Below are 16,270 nucleotides of genomic sequence, written 5' to 3' on the forward strand. Positions count from 1 at the left end.
CTATCAAATTTTCTTTGGCCCAGTTCACATCATTTCCATTTCTCCAAGCAATATCACTCGCATAAAAATTATCATTTCTAATTAGGTCATGTCAATCAAGTACAAATTAAATGGACATGGCTAAATGTATCTTTGATCAAAATTTAAAACATTGGAAGTACAATAGATCTTTCTGAAAATTTTAGCATTTGTTGATTATGATTTGCATGTTTTATATTAAAAAAACAATAAAATTAAGAAAAAATTACTGTATTTTCATAAATCTGGAAAAAAATTGTTTGACTTTTGGTGTATTCTATCTAGAAGATAGTTGACACCAAACTAAATTTGCATTTCATGAGATGAAATTGTCCCTACGATCCTCTATAGTGATCAATAATGCACTAGCTAATATAGGTTAATAAACCTGTAATAATATTTAAGCAATAAATGAGGATTGAGAAGTCAGTACTAAAATTATTTATAATGAATAATTAGTGATGTTATGAATTCATTTGCTTTATTAAAAAACTATTTTTAGTGCAAGTATAAAAAATCTTACAATTTAATATCAAGCATTCTAAACATGATCTTAATTATTGCGGATATGAATTAGGAAAAGTTGGAATCTATTAATCTAGTCTCTACTATTTGAACTCTACAATTGATTTTTCATCTAGGGTTAGCTACATGAAGGGTTCTCTTTTGTTCTTAGTCCTCTATTATATATGTAATGACTCCTTATACTATTTTGGATACAAGTGATGCGACTATTGATCTGGACTCGTTCCCTTATTTCAAGTGTCCTTTGAGCTCTTGAGGGTTCTAGAAGGGATGTTTCTAAATTGTTAAAGAGTCAAGGTTCCTTGTTCGATGGGAATTTTGACATAGAATTTTGTCTTAGCTTGTTATTAGGAATGTATGTTTGAGTGTAGGTCTTCTATTGTGGTTTTGCCTCCTTTGACTATCCATTTTCCTCCTAAAGTTGCATATTGGTTGTAAGAGCTTGAGCTTGAGATTTTTTATTATCTTTTTGAGCATCTAGAATGGTTGCAACATTCACTTTGAAAGATTTTGAATAAAATTTTATAATATTAACATTAGATCAAAATATGAATTTCTAGAGTTTTGAAACTAATAAAACAAGTCAAGGTGTCTATGATGTCAGACAAGTATTTTATTTTCCCTTTTTTGTTGTTGAGTTCTGTTCTAAGATTTTTTTTAAGGGTTATTGGTTACTAGGATTAAATGGCATCTATCTCTAAGTTTTTTTCGTAATATCAACCCTCTAAATAGTATGAAGGTCATTCTTCATATTCGGCTATACTAGGGTTGTTCTTTGAACTTTGGATTGCTGAGATTCTTATGTTTATAGTCAAATGTTTTGAGCAGTGTTTTGTTATTGAACTATTACTAAATCTATGAAATATTTGTTGTATCTATGATTTTTTTGTTGTTGTTGGCTAATATATGTTAAGTTTAGAGAGATGAAAATAACAATTACATGCAAATATAACAAATATTATAAAAGGATATTAAAGCACATAGAAAAATACACAACATATTTAACATGGTTCACCCAATTCCTAGGCTACTACCAAATAGTGAGTCTAATATTCTTATTATCTAGTGATTACAACCTGATTACTATCTACAATCTCTTGCAACTTAATATTAGCGCAAGAAGGTACTAAATTATCATACATCATAAAATCCCTAACCCTAAGCCATTTTGTACAAGTTTTTTAATGCTTACAAAATTAGGGCTACATTATTTTATGTTAGAGTAATGGAATAATTTCATTTCATTTATTAAATTACCTTTACTTCCTACTTAAGATTTCACTTTATGCACATACATTCCCATTTAATAATTAAATATTAATTATTAAATATCATTTACCTCTTAGGGTTTCCCTTTTTAGGTTTTACGATCTCCTTTTACAAGGATTGATCAATTGTATATTTTTACTTATTCTTTTGGTTGATAATTAAATCTTGGATATTGTCAAAGCAAATTCCTTGTACTTTTCTTCTCTTTAGTGACAAGTTTTTTGCATGCAAGTTTCTTGAGCTTAGAAGATTTATTTTTTAATCAAATCTTACATGGTATCAAAGCTAGATCTTCTGCAACTTGTTTAGAATTTTTGGAGGGACAAAGATCAAGGCTTTGTTGGATTAGATCTGGTATTTTTTTAGCATCTATTATGGAAATAAGGGGTTCTCTAAAATTTGAAGCACTTAAGGTCCAAACAAACCTCATGGTTGATTATGAGGACGTTAAAATCCTTATTTTCATATAAAGCATGCCTATTTTGAAGTCTACACAATTTTGAGGCAAAAACATTTTTCCTCCCAAGTCTGTACAGCTCTCAGCACGTGGATTGAGGTGGAAAAATAAAAAATAAAGTAAAATTTGTGTTTATTAGAAAATGCAACATTTATAAAAGAGGGTGCACCACTAAGTAGCTGCCACCGTGTCACCCAATGGCCGCATGCGCACCTCCCCACAGCCTATGCACCCCTCACATTTCATTGTGGCCTCCTGCCTCTCACATGCCGCCAACCCTCTGTTAGAGTGGGGTTATCATTACACCAAAAGATTGATTTGTCAACGCCCGATACAACCACTTAACTTATAATACACAGGGGGTGGTTAAACCCTTGTCACAAATCGCAAGGGGAGAGCAGAATAAATTTCTAACAATCTACCCTTTAGCACTACTTGAAGGTCTAAGGATTCGAATCTGTACCCAGGCTTTGATACCACTTGTCAGAGTGGGGTTGTCATGGCACCAAAAGATCGATTTGTCAATGCTCGATACAACCACTCAACTTATAGTACATAGGGAGCGGTTAAGCTCTTGTCATGAATCCTGAGGGAAGCACTGAACAAATTTCTAACACCCTCTACTCGGGCCTCCTCTCCACCGGAGGAGTCACCCAAGCACCATCGCTAGCTACACAACCTGTGGCCTCAATACCCAGTCTATGGTCATATGTCAGTCTAGGGAGCTTAATCTTTATTCCAAGGGGGCTTTCTTTTATTGGCTTTTTTAGAAATACCTAATTTTTTTGTGATATATTGACCATATGGTATCAAAATTGGGAAAACAAGATACCATCGAAAAGCTGATTTTGGGGGGCATAACTTGCTCAATTTTTTAATCTGAAAGAAGTGCCTTCGAACTCCTTCCATCTTCTCTGTTACTTGCATCAAAAAAATTCAAAGGTACACATGATACTCAATAGAAGTTTTTTTTTTCTCTTACTTGTATAAGCATTCCTTCTAGTAGCTAGGGTTCATATTTTTGCATTGTGGGGGGCATTTTTGTTCTTGTTTAGAACTTTAATTTCCATCAATAAACTAGAATTATATCAAAGCAAATATCTTCTAAAAATAAAATGGCCAAGACCACTTCTTATGTAGTTGGACTCTAAACCCACATAATTATCACACATGGACAACTACCATGACATGACTTCTCCATTCAAAGGGTGTGTGGTCTTGTTTAGATGAAAGACAACTGATTTTTTAGAGTACCTATTAGACCTTGTGCACAAGAATATGAATGAGACCATGGGTTTGATTTCTTTGAGTGTTTCAAATAGCTTAAAATTTCAACTTGATGGGTGTGATACTCTTCAAGAGATGTAGGCCGAGTTCAAGAACTTGTTTGGTACTATCAATGAGTTTAGGGCACTTCAAATTGAGGTAGAGGTTACATCACTTGTACCTAATTCTTTTCCCTCCATTGAGGAATTTGAGATGAGATTCAAACAATAGAGATCATTGTGACAAGGTTGTGCAAAGAACAAGATTGATACAAAGTGCATCTATCTGATTCTATCAAAGTTCAAGGAAACTTTCAAGTTTTTTCTTCCACCTTCCATTCCACTATGGATGATTTGGGTCCTAGATTTACCATGTACACATTTGAGGTATTTTCTGATCAGTTGACTAGAGAAAAGGCCAATCTTACACAGTTGGATTCTCTACCAAGCTCAAAGAACTAGGCATTGGTTTCTTAGACATCTACAAGGAATTCAAAGCCAAAACCAAAGCACAAAGCACATTCAGCTCAAAGTGAGAGTTCCTCCAAGCCATCTTCTAGATTAGATACTCAAAAATCTACTACGAAGGGTAAACCTTATAAGTCTAGTGAGTCTCTCTCCAAGACTAATAAATTTATAGGTGATCCATGTAATTTTTGTGGCAAGGAAGGACATCCAATTTCTAGGTGTTGGAAATATCATGAGGCTTTAGAGGAGGCCATACAACAACACGATATTTCTTTTCTGAAGCCACCACCTCCTTCTTCAGGGAAAGGACATGCTCTTTCTACACAAGTTGTATCTTCTTCCATCACTTGGATCATTGATTCAGGTTCTTCTCACCATATGACACAGTCACCTAATTTGGTTACCTCACTTTCTTAGAGTGTTACTACATAGATTGTAGTTGGTGACTCAACACAACTTTCAATTTTAGATTCTGGCAATATCTCTCTAGAGGGTTGTTCCCTATAGGATGTTCTATTGGTTCGAGCCATTTCCATGAACCTCTTGTTTGTTTATCAGATTTGTAATTTCGTCTCTAGTAAGATAGTTGATTTGTCACCACATGATGTGGTTATTCAAGACCCCCATGATCTTGATTTGGTTGTTACGGCAAGGAGTGTCGATTTATAGTCTCACTTATATTAGTTTAATGGCTTCGAGAGTGTTAGAGTAAAGCATTACTTTCATTTCATTTATTAAATGTGCTTTACTCCCTTCTTAAGATTTCACTTTATGCACCTTTTGAATTCTCATTTAATAATTAATTGGTAATTATTAAATATAATTTACCTTTTAGGTTACCCTTTTTGGGTTTCAATATCCTTCTATAAGGATAGATCGTTTGTAATTATCTTGCATCTTCTTCATTTTTGAGAATACAATTTGAATAACCTTGCCTCCTCTTGTCTTTTTCTTCTCTATGACATGTTTTTACATGCAGGTATTCTTTAGGCTTTGCGGATTTGTATTTCTCAAATCCTTCATGGTATCAGAGCTAGATTTGTTGTAGCTTATTTAGTATTTGGAGAAAAAGGAGATTGAGGGTTTGACAGTTAAAATCTAGAGTTTTTCAGGTACTCCTTGTGAAAATAGAGGGTCACTAATTTTTAGAGTGCTTTGAGGCCAAATAGAGCTCACAAATGGATTCAAGAGGTGTCAAACCCCTATTTTCATAGTAAGTTTGTCAATTTTGGACAACATTGATCTAGGAGGCAAAAATAATTTGCACAATAGGATCGTATGGCCTCTGCACACAATTTGAGGCAAGTTTTTATTTTTTAAAAAATGCAAAAATTAGTTTTTTTAGTGCAGCAGTTTGGAAAATCCTCCAACGGTCTCACAGACTGCTGCGGCTCTGGCGACTGCCAGTCGCTCAACTAGCCATCGCTGCCAGTAGCTCCTCCCTCCCACCACTGTTGTCATGGCTCAACCACCCTCCCTACTCTCAAGCTCCACCTCCACTCTGCCAAGGGTGGATTTTTTTATTTTTTATTTTTTATTTTTAAAATAAATTCTTTTTCAAGCATTTCTGGGGGCCCTATCACTTTTTTGTGATATCTTAAGCATACAAAGGTTTTTTTTCGATCCAAAAGAAGTGTCAAAAATTTGTTTCCAAGATGGAGATGATGGAGTAGGTATTTCTGAGAATTTTTTCCATTTTGGTACATGTTTTTTTAAAAGTTTGTTGATGACTTCTCTCTTCCGTGGGGCATAACTTCTTCGTTATAGCTCCATTTTTCGATCCAAAAAAAGCATTGAAAAGCTTGTCTCAAGAACTTTCCAAATTCTCTATCATTTTAGTAGTATTTTGTATTAGGTATTTGTGATTCATATCTGAAGCTTTTTTTCTCTTTTCTCGCTTACGCATTCCTTTTGTAAGTTGGGGTTCATTTTTATTGCATTGTGGGGGGGTATTGTTATATTACTTTATGTTATTTTATCAACATATTAGAAAACTTCAAAAAATCCTTCTAAAACAATGGTCGAGACCTCTTCTTCTCTAGTACTTCTATACCCACACAACTATCATGCATGGAAATCCCATATGCAACAACTTCTCTATTTAAAGGGTTTGCGGTCTTGTCTAGATATAGTGAAACCAATTTTTTAGAGTCAATACCAGACTTTGCAACACAAGAATAAAATGGATGAATCCATGGGTTTGATTTATTTGAGTATTTTTTAGATAGCTTAAAATTTCATCTTGATGAGTGTTCCACTCTTCAAGAAATGTGGGACAAGTTTAATGACTTGTTTGGCACCATCAACAAGTTCAGAGCACTTCAGATTGAGGTAGAGCTCACTTCTCTTGTACCTAATGCTTTCTCTTCTATTGAGGACTTTCTTATCAAGTTCAAATAGTAGAGGATCTTTTTAAAGGGATACAGGAAAGTGAAGACAAATAAGCAGTGCATCTACCTAATTCTCTCCAAACTTTGAGGAAACTTTCAGATTTTCTCTTCTACCTTCCATTCCACTATGGATGCCTTGGATCCCAGATTTGTTATGCCTACTTTTGAGGTCTTTTGTGATCGCTTGACTAGAGAGTAGTCCAAGCTTATATAGTTGGATTCTATCACTGATTCAAAAACATAGGGCTATGTGTAGGATCATGGTGTACCAAACTATGGCCTTAAGTGGCAGTGAAAAATTAGCAAATCAGGGTTATGTCAACTTGACACATAATTTTAAAGTGGTTATGGACTTTATATCAAAAAGTTGTAAGAAAATAATCTGTAGGAAATTTAATGTAGTTTATAAACTACTAGGCCTTATCTGGAGAAAAAAAAATTGATTGGTCAAAAGTTTGGATTTTAATGCAGTACTATGAAAATTTCAGGGCTAAAATAAAAAGTAGGTGTATGTCTGACCACCTTAATCAAAATCAAATGATAATTTTTTTAAATATAATTATAGATATAAAAAGTAGACTCATGCCTGGATGTGATGCATATTTTTTGGTATTTTTATTCCAAATAAATAATTAAATATGAATTTTCTAATCCAGAAAACTCAGTACTTTACAAATGGATTGTGGAAATCTGTTACTGTTAAATTAATTTTCTACTAAAAATTTTTTGGAAAAAAAAACTTCCGCGTTTGACCACCTTAACTAATAGAAAAATTTTCCAAATTTAATTTTTTATTTATTTTTCTTATACTGAGCAAAGCATAAAATTTGATGCAACTTTTGGATTTAAAAAATGTTATACCGTTTGAAAGTTATAGCTATTTTTCAATCAGTATGTCAATCAATACTTTACAATAATCTTCATTGAAAATTAACTAATAAATACTTATCGAACTCAGAATTTGACAGCAATTATATCGATGCAATCTCGAGAGTGATATAAAAAAAAACCCTTTTTCATTTCATTCAATTTTGATCAAAATAACATTGTCAGATGGCTATTTGAAGTCTAAGTGTCACTGAAACCCTTTTTAAACATGTTTTTTGGGTTGACCAAATAGGCTTGGTAATTACTAGGCCTAATTGGATATCCGATTTGAAATCAGATATCCGATATGAATCGGATATCTGATTTCAAATCGAATATCCGATTAGGCCCGACAATTTTACACAGCAATTTGGAGGGAAATTTGAGAGGGGAGTTTTTTTCAATTTTAAATTTGGAGGGAGAGAAATTTAAGAGGAAATAAATTTAAGAGGGAAACTTTAGACTATTGTAGAGGGAAATTTATTTCGGGAAAGTGTGGACATTAATATTATTATTATTATATATTATTGTAATAATTATCACATTCTAGTAATATGTATGATTATTATTATTAAATATAATATAGTTATAAATATAGTAATTATTATTATAACTAAAATTAATATAGTGATATATATTATTATTAAATCTATAATCTAGTAACATATATGAGTATTATTATTATATAATCTAACAATATATTATTATTATATTAAATATATAATATTATATAATTATTAAATATAATATTATCATAAAATGCATCGTTTCGATGCATTTCATGAAAACATATGTCCCTAGGGCCCCTAGTGACCCCTTTCGATGCATTCCCAATGGGTCCCTAGGGGTCCTAGGGATGTACATTGTCATGAAATGTGTCAAAATGGCCTATGACCGCCTTCGACCCATATGAATGACTCTAATATGTCCCTAGGGGTCCTAGGACCCCTAGGACCTCTAGGGACACATGTCATTATGGAATGTGTCGAAATGACCCCTAGGGACACATGTCGTCATGGAATGTGTAGAAGGGGGTCATAGGTCATCCTATGACCACCTTCGACCCATATGAATGATTCTAATCATGAAATGTGTTGAAGGGGGTCATAGGTCACCCTGACCTATGACCCCCTTCGACTCATATGAACAATTATAATATGTCCTTAGGGCTGTTAGGACCCCTAGGGACACATATCGTCATGGAATGGGTCAAAGGGGGTCATAGGTCACCCTATGACAACCTTCGACCCATATGAAAGATTTTAATATGTCCCTAGGGGACCTAGGACCCCTAGGGACACATGTCATCATGGAATGGCTTGAAAGGGGTCATACGTCACCCTGCGAACCCCTTCAACCCATATGAAAGATTCTAATATGTCCCTAGGGGTCCTAGGACCCCTAGGGACACATGTCCTCACAGAATGGATCGAAGGGGGTCATAGGTCACCCTATGACCCCCTTTAACCCATATGAAAGATTCTAAAATGTCCCTAGGGGTCCTAGGACCCATAGGGACACATGTCATCATGGAATGGGTCGAAAGGGGTCATAGGTCAACCTATGGCCCCCTTCAACCCATAAGTACGATTCTAATATGCCACTAGGGGTTCTAGGATCCTTAGGGACACATGTCGTAATGGAATGGGTCGAAGGGGGTCATAGGTCAACCTATGACCCCCTTTGACCCATATGAATGATTCTAATATGTCCCTAGGTGTCCTAGGACCCTTAGGGACATATGTCGTCATAGAATGCGTCAAAGGCCTATGACCCCCTTTGACCCATATTAACGATTCTAATATGTCACTAGGGGTCCTACGACATATGTCGTCATTGAATGTGTCAAAGGGTGTCATAAGTCACCCTATGACACCCTTCGACCTTTATGAATGATTTTAATATGTCCTTAGGGGTCCTAGGACCCCTAGGGACACATGTCATCATGGAATGTGTCAAAGGGGTCGTAGGGTGAACTATGACCCCCTTCAACCCATATGAATGATTCTAATATGTACTTAAGGGTCCTAAGACCCCTAGGGACACATGTCATCATGGAATGGGTCGAAGGGGGTCATAGGTCACCCTATTCGACCCATATGAATGATTCTAATATGTCCCTAGGGGACCCCTAGGGACATATGTCATCATGAAATGGATAGAAGGGGGTCATAGGGTGACCTATGACCCCTTTCAACCCATATGAACAATTCTAATATGTCCCAAGGGGTCCTAGGACCCTTGGGGACAGATGTCATCATGGAATGTGTCAAAAAGGGTCATAGGTCACCCTATGACCCCCTTTGACCCATATGAATGACTCTAATATGTCTCTAGGGGTCCTAGGACCCCTTGGGACACATGTCATCATGGAATGTGTTGAAAGGGGTCATAGGTCATCCTATGATCCCCTTTAACCCATATGAATGATTCTAATATGTCCCTAGGGGTCCTAGGATCCCTACAGACATATGTCATCATGGAATAGGTCAAAAGGGGTCATAGGTCACGCTTTGACCCCCTTCAACTCATATCAATGATTCTAATATGTCCTTAGGGGTCATAGGAACCCTAGGGACATATGTCGTCATGGAATGGGTCGAAGGGGGTCATAGGGTCCTTTGACCCATATGAATAATTCTAATATGTCCCTAGGGGTCCTAGGACCCCTAGGGACATATGTCGTCATGGAATGGGTTGAAGGGGGTCCTAGGTCACCCTATGACCCCCTTCAACCTATATGAATGATTCTAATATGTCCTTAGGGGTCCTAGGACACCTAAGGAGATATGTCATCATGCAATGGGTCGAAGGGGTTCATAGGTCACCCTATGACCCCCTTTGACCCATATGAAAGATTCTACTATGTCCCTAGGGGTCCTAGGACCCTTAGAGACATATGTCATCATGGAATGGGTCGAAGGGGTTCATAAGTCACCCTATGACCCCCTTTGACCCATATGAACTATTTTAATATTTCCCTAGTGGTCTTAGGACCCCTAGGGACATATGTCATCATGGAATGGGTTGAAGGGGGTCATAGGTCACCCTATGACCCCGTTAGACCCATATCAACCATTCTAATATGTCCCTAGGGGTCCTAGGACCCCTAAGGACATATGTCGTCATGGAATGTGTCAAACGGGGTCATAGGTCACCCTATGACCTCTTTTGACCCATATGAACAATTCTAATATGTCCCTAGGGGTCTTAGGAACCCTAGGGACATATGTCATCATGGAATGTGTCGAAAGGGGTCCTAGGTCACCCTACGACCCCCTTCGACCCGTATGAATGATTCTAATATGTCCCTAGGACACATGTTGTCATGGAATGGGTCGAAGGGGGTCATAGGTCATCCTATGACCCCCTTCGACCCATATGAATGATTCTAATATGTCTTTAGGGGTCATAGGAACCCTGGGGACATATGTCATCAAAGAATAAATCAAACAGCATCATAGGTCATCCTATGACCCCCTTCGACCCATATAAATGATTGTAATATGTCCCTAGGGGCCCTACAAGCCCTAGCGACATATGTCATCATGGAATGCATTGAAAGGGGTCATAGGTCATCCTATGACCCCCTTCGCCCCATATAAACGACTCTAATATGTTCTTAGGGGTCCTATGACCCCTTGGGATATATGTCATCATGGAATACATCAAAAGGGGCTATAGGTCATCCTATGACCCCCTTCGACCCATATAAACAACTCTAATATGTCTCTAGGGGTCATATGTCATCATGGAATGTGTCGAAAGGGGTCACAGGTCATCCTTTGACCCCCTTTAACCCACATAAATGAATCTAATATGTCCTTAGGTGTCCTAGGACCCCTAGGGACATATGTCATCATGTAATTCAACAAAAGGGGTCATTGGTCATCTTATGACCCCCTTCAACCCATATAGAAGATTGTAATATGTCCCTAGGGGTCCTATGACCCCTAAGGACATATGTCGTCATGGAATGTGTCAAAAGGGGTCAGAGGTCAGGGGTCATAGGATGACCTATGACCCCCTTCGACCCATATAAATGACTCTAATATGTCCTTAGGGGTCCTAGGACCCCTAGGAACATAAGTCATCATGGAATGTGTCAAAAGGGGTCATAAGTCATCCTATGACCCCCTTCGACCCATATAAACGATTCTAATATGTCCTTAGGGGTCATAGGACCCCTAAGAATATATGTCATCATGGAATGTGTCAAAAGGGGTCATAGGTCATCCTATGACCCCCATTGACCCATATAAATGATTCTAATATGCCCCTAGGATTCGTAGGACACATAGGGACATATGTCATCATGAAATGTGTCAAAAGGGGTCATAGGTCATCCTATGAACCCCTTCGACCCATATAAACAACTATAATATCTCCCTATGGGTCCTAAGACCCCTATGGACATATGTTGTCATGGAATGTGTCGAAAGACCCATATAAACAATTGTAATACCTCCCTAGCGGTCCTAGGACCCCTAGGGACATATGTTGTCATGTAATGTGTTGAAAGGGGTCATAGGTCATCCTATGACCTCCTTTAACCCATATAAATAACTGTAATATGTCCCTTGGGGTCCTAGGACCCTTAACGATAGATGTCATCATGGAATGTGTTGAAAGGGGTCATAGGTCATCCTATGACCCTTTTTGACTCATATAAATGATTCTAATATGTCCCTAAGTGTCCTAGGATCCCTATAGACATATGTTATAATAAAATCTGTCGAAAGGGGTCATAGGTCATCTTATGACCCCTTTTAATCCATATAAATGATCATAATATGTCCCTAGGGGTTCTAGGACCCTTAGAGACATATGTCATCATGAAATGTGTCAAAAAGAGTCATAGATCATCCTATGGCCATTTTTGACTGATATAAACGATTCTAATATGTCCCTAGGGGTCCTAGGACCCCTAGAGACATATGTCATCATGGAATGTGTTGAAAGGGGTGATAGCTCATCCTATGGCCCCTTGCGACCCATATAAACAATTATAATATGTCCCTAGGGATCCTAGGACCCCTAGAGACATGTGTTGTAATAAAATGTGTCGAAAGTGGTCATAGGTTATCCTATCGTCCCTTTCGACCCATATAAATGACTATAATATATCCCTAGGGATCCTAGGACCCCTAGATAGATATGTCATCATGAAATGTTTCGAAAGGTGTCATAGGTCTTCCTATGACCCCTTTCGACCCATATAAATGATTATAATATGTCCTTGGGGGTCTTAGGGTCCCTAGAGACATATGTCATTATAGAATGTGTTGAAAGGGGGTCATAGGTCGACCCATGTAAATGATTCTAATATGTCCCTAGGGGTTCTAAGACCCTTAGAGACATATGTTGTAATAAAATGTGTCCAAAAGGGTCATAGGTCGTCCAATGACCCCTTTCGACCCATACAAATGATTATAATATGTCCATAGGGGTCTTAGGACCCCTAGAGACATATGTCATCATGGAATGTGTTGAAAGGGGTCATAGGTCATCCTATGGCCCCTTTCGACCCATATAAATGATTCTAATATGTCCCTAGGGGTCCTAAGACCCCTAGCAACATATGTCTTCATGGAATGTGTCGAAAGAGGTCATAGGATGGTCCCCTTTCGACCCATATAAATGATTATAATATGTCCCTAGGGGTCCTAAAACCCTCAGAGACATATGTTGTAATAAAATGTGTTGATCCTATGACCCCTTTCGACCCATATAAACTATTATAATATGTCTTTATGGGTCCTAGGACACCTACAGACATATGTTATCATGGAATGTGTTGAAAGGGATCATAGGTCATCTTATGGCCCCTTTCGACCCATATAAACGATTCTAATGTGCCCCTAGGGGTCCTAGGACCCCTAGTGGCATATTTCATCATGGAATGCGTTGAAAGGGGTCATAGGTCATCCTATGACCGCTTTCTAGGGGTCTTAGGACCCCTAAAGACATATGTCATGATGGAATGTGTCAAGAGGTTTCATAGGTCATCTTATGACCCCTTTCGACCCATATAAACGATTATAATATGTGGGTATGTGTAGGATCATGGTGTGCCAAAAAGTGGCAATGTGAAAAAAATAGAGTTTGAACACGTCTAAAAGCACTTCAAAATCCGCTCTGACTTTTTTCCACCTATCCAGGTATCAAACCTGGAAGGAAAAGCCAAGCCTTATCAGATATCCGATCTACTATCGGATATTCGATTTAATATCGGATATCTGATATTATCAGATATCTGATTATATATCGAATATTCGATAATCATGACATTATTATTATAATATTATAATAATATAAAAACATTATATTATAATAGTATAATACATTATAATATAATATTTTTATTAAATATTTAATATAATAATATTATTATTATTAAATATATAGTATAATAATATTATTATTATAATAATTATACTATAATATAATAATAATAATAATATTATATTATAATCGTATAATATTATACTATAATAATAATATTATATTATAATGTATTATATTATATATATATAATATAATATAATATAATAATAAAAAAGTATAATATATTATAAACTATAATAATATAATATAATATAATATAATACATTATAATAATATGATATAATAATAATATTATATTATAATAATATTATGTTATATTTTATATTATAATATATATTAATGTATTATAATATATATAATATATAATATAAAAATATATAAAATATAATATAATATAATATTTCATAGCTATATGTTATGTATCTTATATCTAAAATATGAGATATCCTGGCGATTGGATATCCGATACCTATAGCATCACATTAAAAAAAATGAAAGACAGACCCGCGAGCCCTTATTTCTAACATTTTGGGGCCAATATTATCGCGCGAGCAGATGTCGGATATAGAATCGGATATCGGATATTGAGGTATTTAAAAAAAAAATTTAAACTAATTTTTAATCTAAATTCAATAGATTTTAGCATGATTTTGTTTGTTTTAGTTGAATCTAGGGTTTTTTTGAAAAAAAGGTTAAAATTAAGGTTTTTTTTAATATATATTATGTTTTGCAATTCAGTAGGAATGGTTGATCAGAATGATGACATTGAGGCAAGGAATAATATTCCTCGTAACCCCCTACCAAACGATCTACTACCCCCACAAAATTGTCCACCAAATGATCCTCTACCCCCTCAAAACCCTCTTCGAATCGAAGATTTGATAAATGAAAATCTCAATGAGTTGAGAGGTTTGCATAGAATATATAATAATGTACCCGCATTGGCTCCTATGTTATCCACGTTAAACACCATAGTGGATAATATTGAAACCTTTACAAACCAACAAAATGCCGCTCTTCATTGGCGTGATCAAATGCATGAGATGTTTGATGATGGTTTGGATTATGATGAGGTTGTGGCCCTCAACATAAGCAAAGACAATTTGGCAAGCCTTTTTGTGAACCCAAAAATGAGTTTACCAGTTGACCCAAAAAAATCCAAACTATCGATTAAATGGTGCACAAATGACGCCATACATGCAAACTTTTGTGATCATTGGTGGATGGTCTTTGATATCCCTCCACATGGCAGTTTAGACATACCATTTTATTTCTTTGGAAAATTATATGCTGAATTTGTGTTGAAACTTAAAGTGAACTATTGGAGCATGAAGCCCAACATGGGCTTAGGACTAGGAGCTCCTCAGGATAGACCCTCTTCCCAATGGAAGAAAGCTAACACTTTTGTCCCCCCCACTGATATCTCCCCTCCTCCTTGAGTGCAACATCTAGATATTATGATAGAGGCTAGCTCTCAAACTATCAGATCCATTCATAGGCTGAGTAGCTTAATGATATCTCAGGCTAGGTCAATCCTGCCTCCTCGTGTTGATGATGTTGGTGCCAGTTCATCATCGGCTAGCTCATCACATGTTTGTGTGCCTCACACTTGCATTACGTGCAAGAATATTTTCCTGGGTCCCATAGGTGATCTTCTTGAGTATCATTTTGTATTAGATGAGGATACACCAGACACACACGCAGAGGCTACAGACCCTAATGCGAGAGAGGAGGGGAATGCAGAGGAATGGACTCCTTCGGTGTCAGTACGTGTATATATATTTTTGTTATGACATATGTGATTTAAAGTTAATTTTTATAATAGAGTAGTTTTAATTTTTAAGCCATATTGACTTTTATATGTATGTGATCTTCATTCACGTTTAGTTGATGACCGAGGAGGAGCTTAGATAGATTGATGATGCCACTCTCTTTTCTATTTCATTTGGCCTTGACACATCTACGGTATATTATTTTGTATTCACATTTTTTTTTCTATTTGATATTGTAGCATATATGGTTGCTAATCTTTCTTTTATCTTGCAGGTAGCACTTGTCTTGGAGGGACAAAGTGCGGAGAGTGAGCCAGCATGAATTGACAAAGGAAAGGTTATTAGGCACTTTTTATTTGATTAAATATCGATGCATTCTTGTAAAATTTTTGTGGTAATCCCATTTAATTACATTCTTTATTGTATATAGGGTGTCGCTACTAGTGATGAGCCTATATAGATTCCACATCGTAGACCATCAGGGATTTCCATTCGCACTGAGAGCCCCATTGTATTTATAAGTATCATTTATTTTTTATTATCCTTATCTTCATAAATAAATTCAAAACTGATTTCCGTGATATTAACAACTACTATTTTGTATCTCATAGGAGACTCCTAGTGCACATGAGGTTCGATGAGAGAGTTATGTAGATTTGATGACGCGGCCACTCACTCCTGAGGAGGAACCTACAATAGTAAGTTCTAGTTTGAATTCATAATTAAATATGTTATAAATTTAGCATGCTATGAATTATAATGTTATAGTTTAAATTGTAGATTCATCTGACAAAGGTATTTGAACATATACAACCCACAATCAGAGAGGTACTAGCATTGTCAAGGGCATACGAGAGGACTCTTAACCGGCGCAGGAGGTTGACGAGAGAG

At 36.3% G+C, this 16,270-nt stretch overlaps 1 pseudogene; it reads left to right on the forward strand.

Moving 5' to 3' along the window:
• Positions 1–16,270, forward strand: part of LOC149546513 (caffeoylshikimate esterase-like) — a 97,025-nt pseudogene that overhangs the window by 540 nt on the left and 80,215 nt on the right.

Source organism: Cupressus sempervirens, chromosome 7, assembly GCF_028749045.1.
Source record: "Cupressus sempervirens isolate cs-2001-9-10 chromosome 7, ASM2874904v1, whole genome shotgun sequence".
Classification (NCBI taxonomy): Eukaryota; Viridiplantae; Streptophyta; class Pinopsida; order Cupressales; family Cupressaceae; genus Cupressus; species Cupressus sempervirens.